This window comes from Chinchilla lanigera, unplaced genomic scaffold (genome assembly GCF_000276665.1).
Source record: "Chinchilla lanigera isolate Chin_1 unplaced genomic scaffold, ChiLan1.0 scaffold00002, whole genome shotgun sequence".
In the NCBI taxonomy this organism is placed as follows: domain Eukaryota; kingdom Metazoa; phylum Chordata; class Mammalia; order Rodentia; family Chinchillidae; genus Chinchilla; species Chinchilla lanigera.
The window spans coordinates 8,728,681-8,734,680 of NW_004955403.1; the positions used below are offsets into that span (position 1 = coordinate 8,728,681).

General features: G+C 41.0%; 1 protein-coding gene across 5 annotated transcripts in view; it reads right to left on the reverse strand.

The window, feature by feature from the left end:
• Nucleotides 1–6,000, reverse strand: part of Inpp1 (inositol polyphosphate-1-phosphatase) — a 29,161-nt gene that overhangs the window by 15,116 nt on the left and 8,045 nt on the right. The window lies entirely within an intron of this gene.

The following is a 6,000-nucleotide window of genomic DNA, read 5'->3' on the forward strand; positions in this document are numbered from 1 at the left end:
ACATTTTTGGCCCGTTATACACTGATTCCACCGTTACATCCTGATTCCACTGACTCCCACCCAACCCAGCACTCAGACCCTCAATCCAGTCAGCCACAAGTCCTCTGAGGAATGCCAGTTTGAAGCCATTGGGTGGTGGCCCTGCCAGACAGGGTGGCTGCCGGGGAGAAAAGCTGGCTTCCGTGAAGTACACTGGTGATTTCCAAGAAAGTGACTGCCATGACCTTTCTCACGGGGGTCCAGCTGTCCAGGAGTCCCCATCATGGACACATGCTGAGGTGTGACCAAGGCTCCATTCGGCTCACATTCCTGTTAGAGGGGAAACACACTTTGTCCCATCTCGCCTTTGTTCCACACTCAGGGCCGCCTCGGAGAGTGGAGGTTAGAAGCTGTCCTGGCAGAAGGGACAGGGAACCGAGCGCTATGCACACCTGCCAAAGTATAGTAGCTGATTTCCCACTTCCTGTACATTTACTCTCATGCTTCGGGAATTCTACACACTCACAAACGCTGTTCCCACTGGTCAGGGACTTTCCTCTTGCCGTCTCTACCACTCATCTTCTCAGACTCAATCCAAGGCCAAGTAACTTAAAAAAATAATTACCCAAGTGGCCAATACACATATGAAAAGGTAAGCTCCTTTATTAGGAATCAGGAAATGCAACTTCCAATCTTAACAGGATACTGCTACATTCCCAGTGGAGTAGCTAAAATTGAAAAAGACTAAAACTTTCAAGGTTGGGTTAAAATACAGAGCAGTGGGAACTCCCACACAGTGCTGGCTTGAATGAAATCGGTGCAACCATTGTGGAAAGCCACCTGTAATTTGCTGACTGTAAGCATCATCTATGATAGCAATTTTCCTTGAACCTACATACCCTACAGAAATTCATGCATTTGTGGATTAGGAGACATGCTCCAGAGTATTTAAGAGCAACATTATACGTAATCTAACACTGGTAATAACCCACGTAATTATCAATAATAAACTAAACAGAAGCATACTCACATGGCTGAGAAAATGAACAAACTCCTGCAATAGGCAACGATATGGCCACATCTCACAGAAACGGTGTCCAGTGAAGAAACCACATGTGAAAGATATAGTGCGCTATTTGATTTACTCCAAGTTCAAACACAGGCAAAACTAACCTGTGGTGTTAAGAGTCACACTGGTGGCTGCCTTTGTCAAACAAGGAGGAGTCGGGTGGGGAGGCTGTAAAGGGCTCTTCTCCGCAGTTGTAATGTGTTGAACCTGAGTAATGGCCGGTGACATGGGTGGGCTGACTTTGAGCAGATTCATTAAGCTACGCACTGAGAAATTCCACACTCCTGTGTATGCATTTTTAATAAAAGGTGTATGTGTGGAAAAAGGAGATTCAGCTCAACTCTTAGCTCCTCCATGTGAGTCTTTCATGACCGCTCGCCCATGGGTGAACAGGGACAGGTAAATCTCCATCTCCACCCTCAATACACTGTCCATCGGTTTATTTGTGTGTGCTGTCTGGCAAGAGATTTCAGTGTGTGGTTTCTTCTGAGTCTCAGCACATACTTGAGAAGTGTTCAATAAATGTTGGCTAATGACTTTGCTCTTATCTTTGTAAATACAGAATTCATCCTTGTCACCGTGTTTATTGTACTTCTATTTTATCGGCATTACCCAGGTGCTATTAGGCACATGGGCCCGTATTTGTTTATATAAAAGTCTATGTACATTCTACATTCATTTACAAAAATGAACCACAGCTATATCTGGATGACTAGCAACTGAACTACATTTTTGCAGCACCAAACCAGAATCTGAAGTCATACTCTATCCTTGACAAGATTAGCTAATGAAATCACCAAAAATAGTAAATTTGACTTGGTTTTGTTAAAAAAAAAAAAAAAAGACATGCATTATGGGATAGGCACATCCATCTATTTACAGATAACATTTCTCACTTCCTGCTTTGTGACCCTCAAATAATGCTGACAAGCACGCCATTCATAAGCGGGTCTCACGCTGGCCCTGCGGAGGCCCCTAACGGACCACATTAGCCTACATTTCTGCTCACTGATGCCCAAAGCAACAGGCCACAAAGATAATCACTGTTCTGGTAGCTTGTCAATGGGAGCCTGTGCTAACGCCATGTTTTCCAAATTAGTCAAATCAAGAATTAATTGAAACACGTTAAAAATACAGATGTTGCACGGGCCAGGCTCAACCTTATGATTTCCCTGTCTCACTTCCCAGAGTGCTGGGATTGCAGCCATGCACTACCACACCCACCGTAAACTTTCCTGTTTTTTTATTTTTTATTTTTTATCTAGTCCCCATATGAAAAAAGGTGGAGATGCCGGGCGTGGTGGTGCATGCCTGTAATCCCAGCACTTGGGACGCTGAGGCAAGAGGAGAATTGCAAGTCTGAGATCAGCCTGGGCTACAAAGTGAGCTCAAGGCCAGCCTGAACAGCATAGGGAGATCCCATCTCAAAAAGACGCCCTCAAAAAAAGTGGAGATTATTATTCAGCCTTAAAAAGCAATGAAATTCTGACACATGCAACAACACTGGTGAATCTTGAAGATACCATGTTGTGTGATTGCGCTTATAATGAGGTACCCAGAACAGCCACACTGACAGACACAGAGAGTAGAATGGTTATGGGGCTAGGAAGAGCCGGTAATGGAGAGTTCCGTTAAATGTGCATAAAGTTTTAGTCTGGGATGATGAAACATTCTAGAGATGGATGGGGTGACAGCTGCACAGTGATGTGAATAGACTCAATTCTGCTGAGCTGTGCACTAGAAGATGGTTAAAATGGTAAATCTGATGGTACATGTATTTCACAGGAAAAGTCATAGGTTCACGGAAATACATACTTCAAAAGCATTTGACATTTATCATCTGCCTAAGAGCATAAGAAATGTGCAGATGGAACAAAACACACAAACAAAGAGCTTGGGGTAGGGATGTGAAACTTCGGTAGAAAGAAAATTGCTAGGTTATTTGTCCTGATGCTGAATTTGCAAAGCAATCACAGTGGCTTTTAACACGTACCCCACGTTTATATGCAGTGGCGTGGGGGTGGGCTGGAAGGCCAATGAGCTTTATGAGGAATGCTCCCACCAGCTCATTCCGTGGGGCACACGGTTGTTTCTCTGCTGCTACAAACTCCTGGGGAGCAGGAAACACATTCCATCTCCCCACGACACACAGTGGGAGCTCTAGAAACTGATTTTCATTCCATTAGCGATAAACATGTTTAAAAGGATTTTCCTGCACCAAAACTAATCTGCAAAGGATGATTAATTTTCAAATTTTAGAATTACAACTATTAGAAAACATGAGTTGAAAGAGCTCTTTGCAGAGCCTTATGGAAGATTATTATTAGTACTTTTGCAAGGATAAATTACTTGACCTAAAATACATCTCCTGAATGTCAGTGTAAGAAAGAAGATATCATAGAATATGTATCACTTCTGGGTGCAGCAGTCTATTTTCTATTTATTGCTCCACTTTGTACAAGCAAATTTTTGTGTTTTTACAAATATTTGAAAAACGAATATACTTGAATTTACTATTCGCCTTTAAAGGAACACGAAGTGATAAAAGAATATTTATAGTATCGTTTTATTTGAAAAGTTCAAAGTACTGAAAAAGATATAAAGGGCTCATTAAAGCCACAGTAATATATAAATACACTAAATGTTTTTACATTCTTGCTGCTTCTGCAACCATAAATAAATGTTTAAACCAGTTAATATTTTCTTGATGGGATTTTTATTTTCCTCATTCTTGGCTACTCATGAGTCTTATAATGGGTCATATTTTAAAAACAGACCTCTAATTATTCCCTCTCAAAAAAGGGAAGAAAGGAAAAATGCAATGTCAGGAGAAGGAAGAAAAAAAATAAACTCTGGTACTTTTCATCGTGGTAATTAATCTCAATGAATTAGATGTTTAACGCTGTATTTTGCGGTTTTTGTTTTTATATATAATTGGCCATTTTTATGGCCAAGTTTTCTCCTTTTTTGGAAGGGTTGGGGAATCATTTTAGTAAAAGTCACAAATAAATTATTCGTATTTGCATGTTTACCTCTCCTATATTTAATCTGCATAGAAGTGGTAACAAAAAAATCTGTTACATGAAAGAAATCAGGTACAATATTTTTCTGTGGATGACCGCTCACAGTAATCTGTATTAAATATCCAGTACTAAAATGTTCCTGTAACATGAAAGAATTCACTTGAATCAACACTGCATACCACATCAAAGGAACCAAATATGTTTACAAAATTTACGTACCAGCAGCTCGACTACAAAAGGATATCAAAGTTTCAGATTTCCTAAATAAGTAAGACCATCAATTAATAAAGTTCAGCTTTCACCTAACATATTCTACACTGGAATCTTCAGTTCTGTCAGCTGCTCATCCCATCGCCAGTCATTTCCCATCTGTCTTTCTAAGCCTGCTTTTTTTTAAAGACGGGGGGCCGGCTCATATTGTAAACTTTCATCATCTGTGCCTACTTTAAGTATCTCCTTTCCCTCGAATTTGATTCAGGAAGTACCAAGTTGCAACCAACCCAGGAATCTTTTTTTTTTTTCTTTTTTTTTTTTTCTTTTTTTTTATTTTAAGGATAAAAGGAGGGAAACATTAACAGACATACCCCAGGAATCTTTTGAACCCAGTTCTCCCTCCGCCCCCGCGTTTGGCACTTGTCAACTAGCCTAGGTCATTTCATAAATCACTCAGGCTTGAGAACCACGAAAATAATTATGGTCGATGGGCAGCAAACCTTTTATTTCCATTTCCATATAGTTTTACTAGCTTCATTACAAGATTGAAAGTATTTTAACCAGGACCTTTATACAGTCTCACATCTGCAAAAAGTTCTCATATACGCCATCTTTACCTTTTAAAAGGAAGGTGCTTGTTTTTTTTACCACACTTTATATAACATAATTATCTTTGAGGCAATTTCTGTATAACAACGAAATAGCGTAAGACATTTTCTAACTGTTTTAGAGATAGAAATAAAAGAGGAAATACCTATATAATGAATTACCTTTACGACTTTTGTTTCGCAGGCCTTCTATACCCAAGAAAGAACTACTTTTTTTCCCCACAGCTACTACAAGCATGGTTATAATTTAGATCTATAATGAGATATTTCATATCAAAGGGCGTAAGTCTAAACTGTAATTTCCAAGCAGTGGCTTAATTCAAAAGCTTAAGAAGTGGTAGTTTATTCTACGCAAAAAGTAGTGCAACTAACCTTAAAAGTAATAAAAATATCCTTAAGAACTTAAAAATAAAGTTGATTCTAAATAGACTGCAAACAAATTATCTGCATGGGAAAAAATGTGCGCTATCACTGCTTTTCCTTTTCTCCTTCTGTTCCCTACTTTAAGAGGTCAGAACGAGAGCACCCAGCTATTTCAGTCAGTAGTAGTTCGGCGGGTTATTTTCATCATGAGACTACGAGCAGGCTGAGCAGAGCTGAATCTTAAACACTTTGGTCCCAAAGCGAAGGATGCAGGAGAGAAGGACTTAGACTGCTATCCGCAGCACCTGGGCTGCCCCTGAGGTCTGCTCTCCGCCTCCGCCTGGACCCCTTCCGCACCGGGCGCAAGTCTGCTTATCCAGCACCTTACAACTGGCTTAATACTGGGAATCTCCAAAACACACACCGAGACTGCTTATATTTTCTTTTTTTCATGGATGTACTAAGTAATTTAGGGATTTTCTTCTATGCTTTGTGTCTAATCACCTACGTGATTCAGCCAAACCCAGTTTACACAGCTTTTCCATCCACACCCAGGGACCATGCCCCTCTCCGGAAACCTCCGGCCCACGAAAATCAAAAGCTAGGACGTGGCGGTTTCTCTAACCATAGTCCGGGCCTGTGTATTTTATCAATTGGTCGCTAGAGGCAGCCGCGACCCCGAGCAGCATCTCTCAAAGGCGGGGGGCGGCGGGGCCCGGGACCAGCTCGGCCGCGGCGCCCCCGC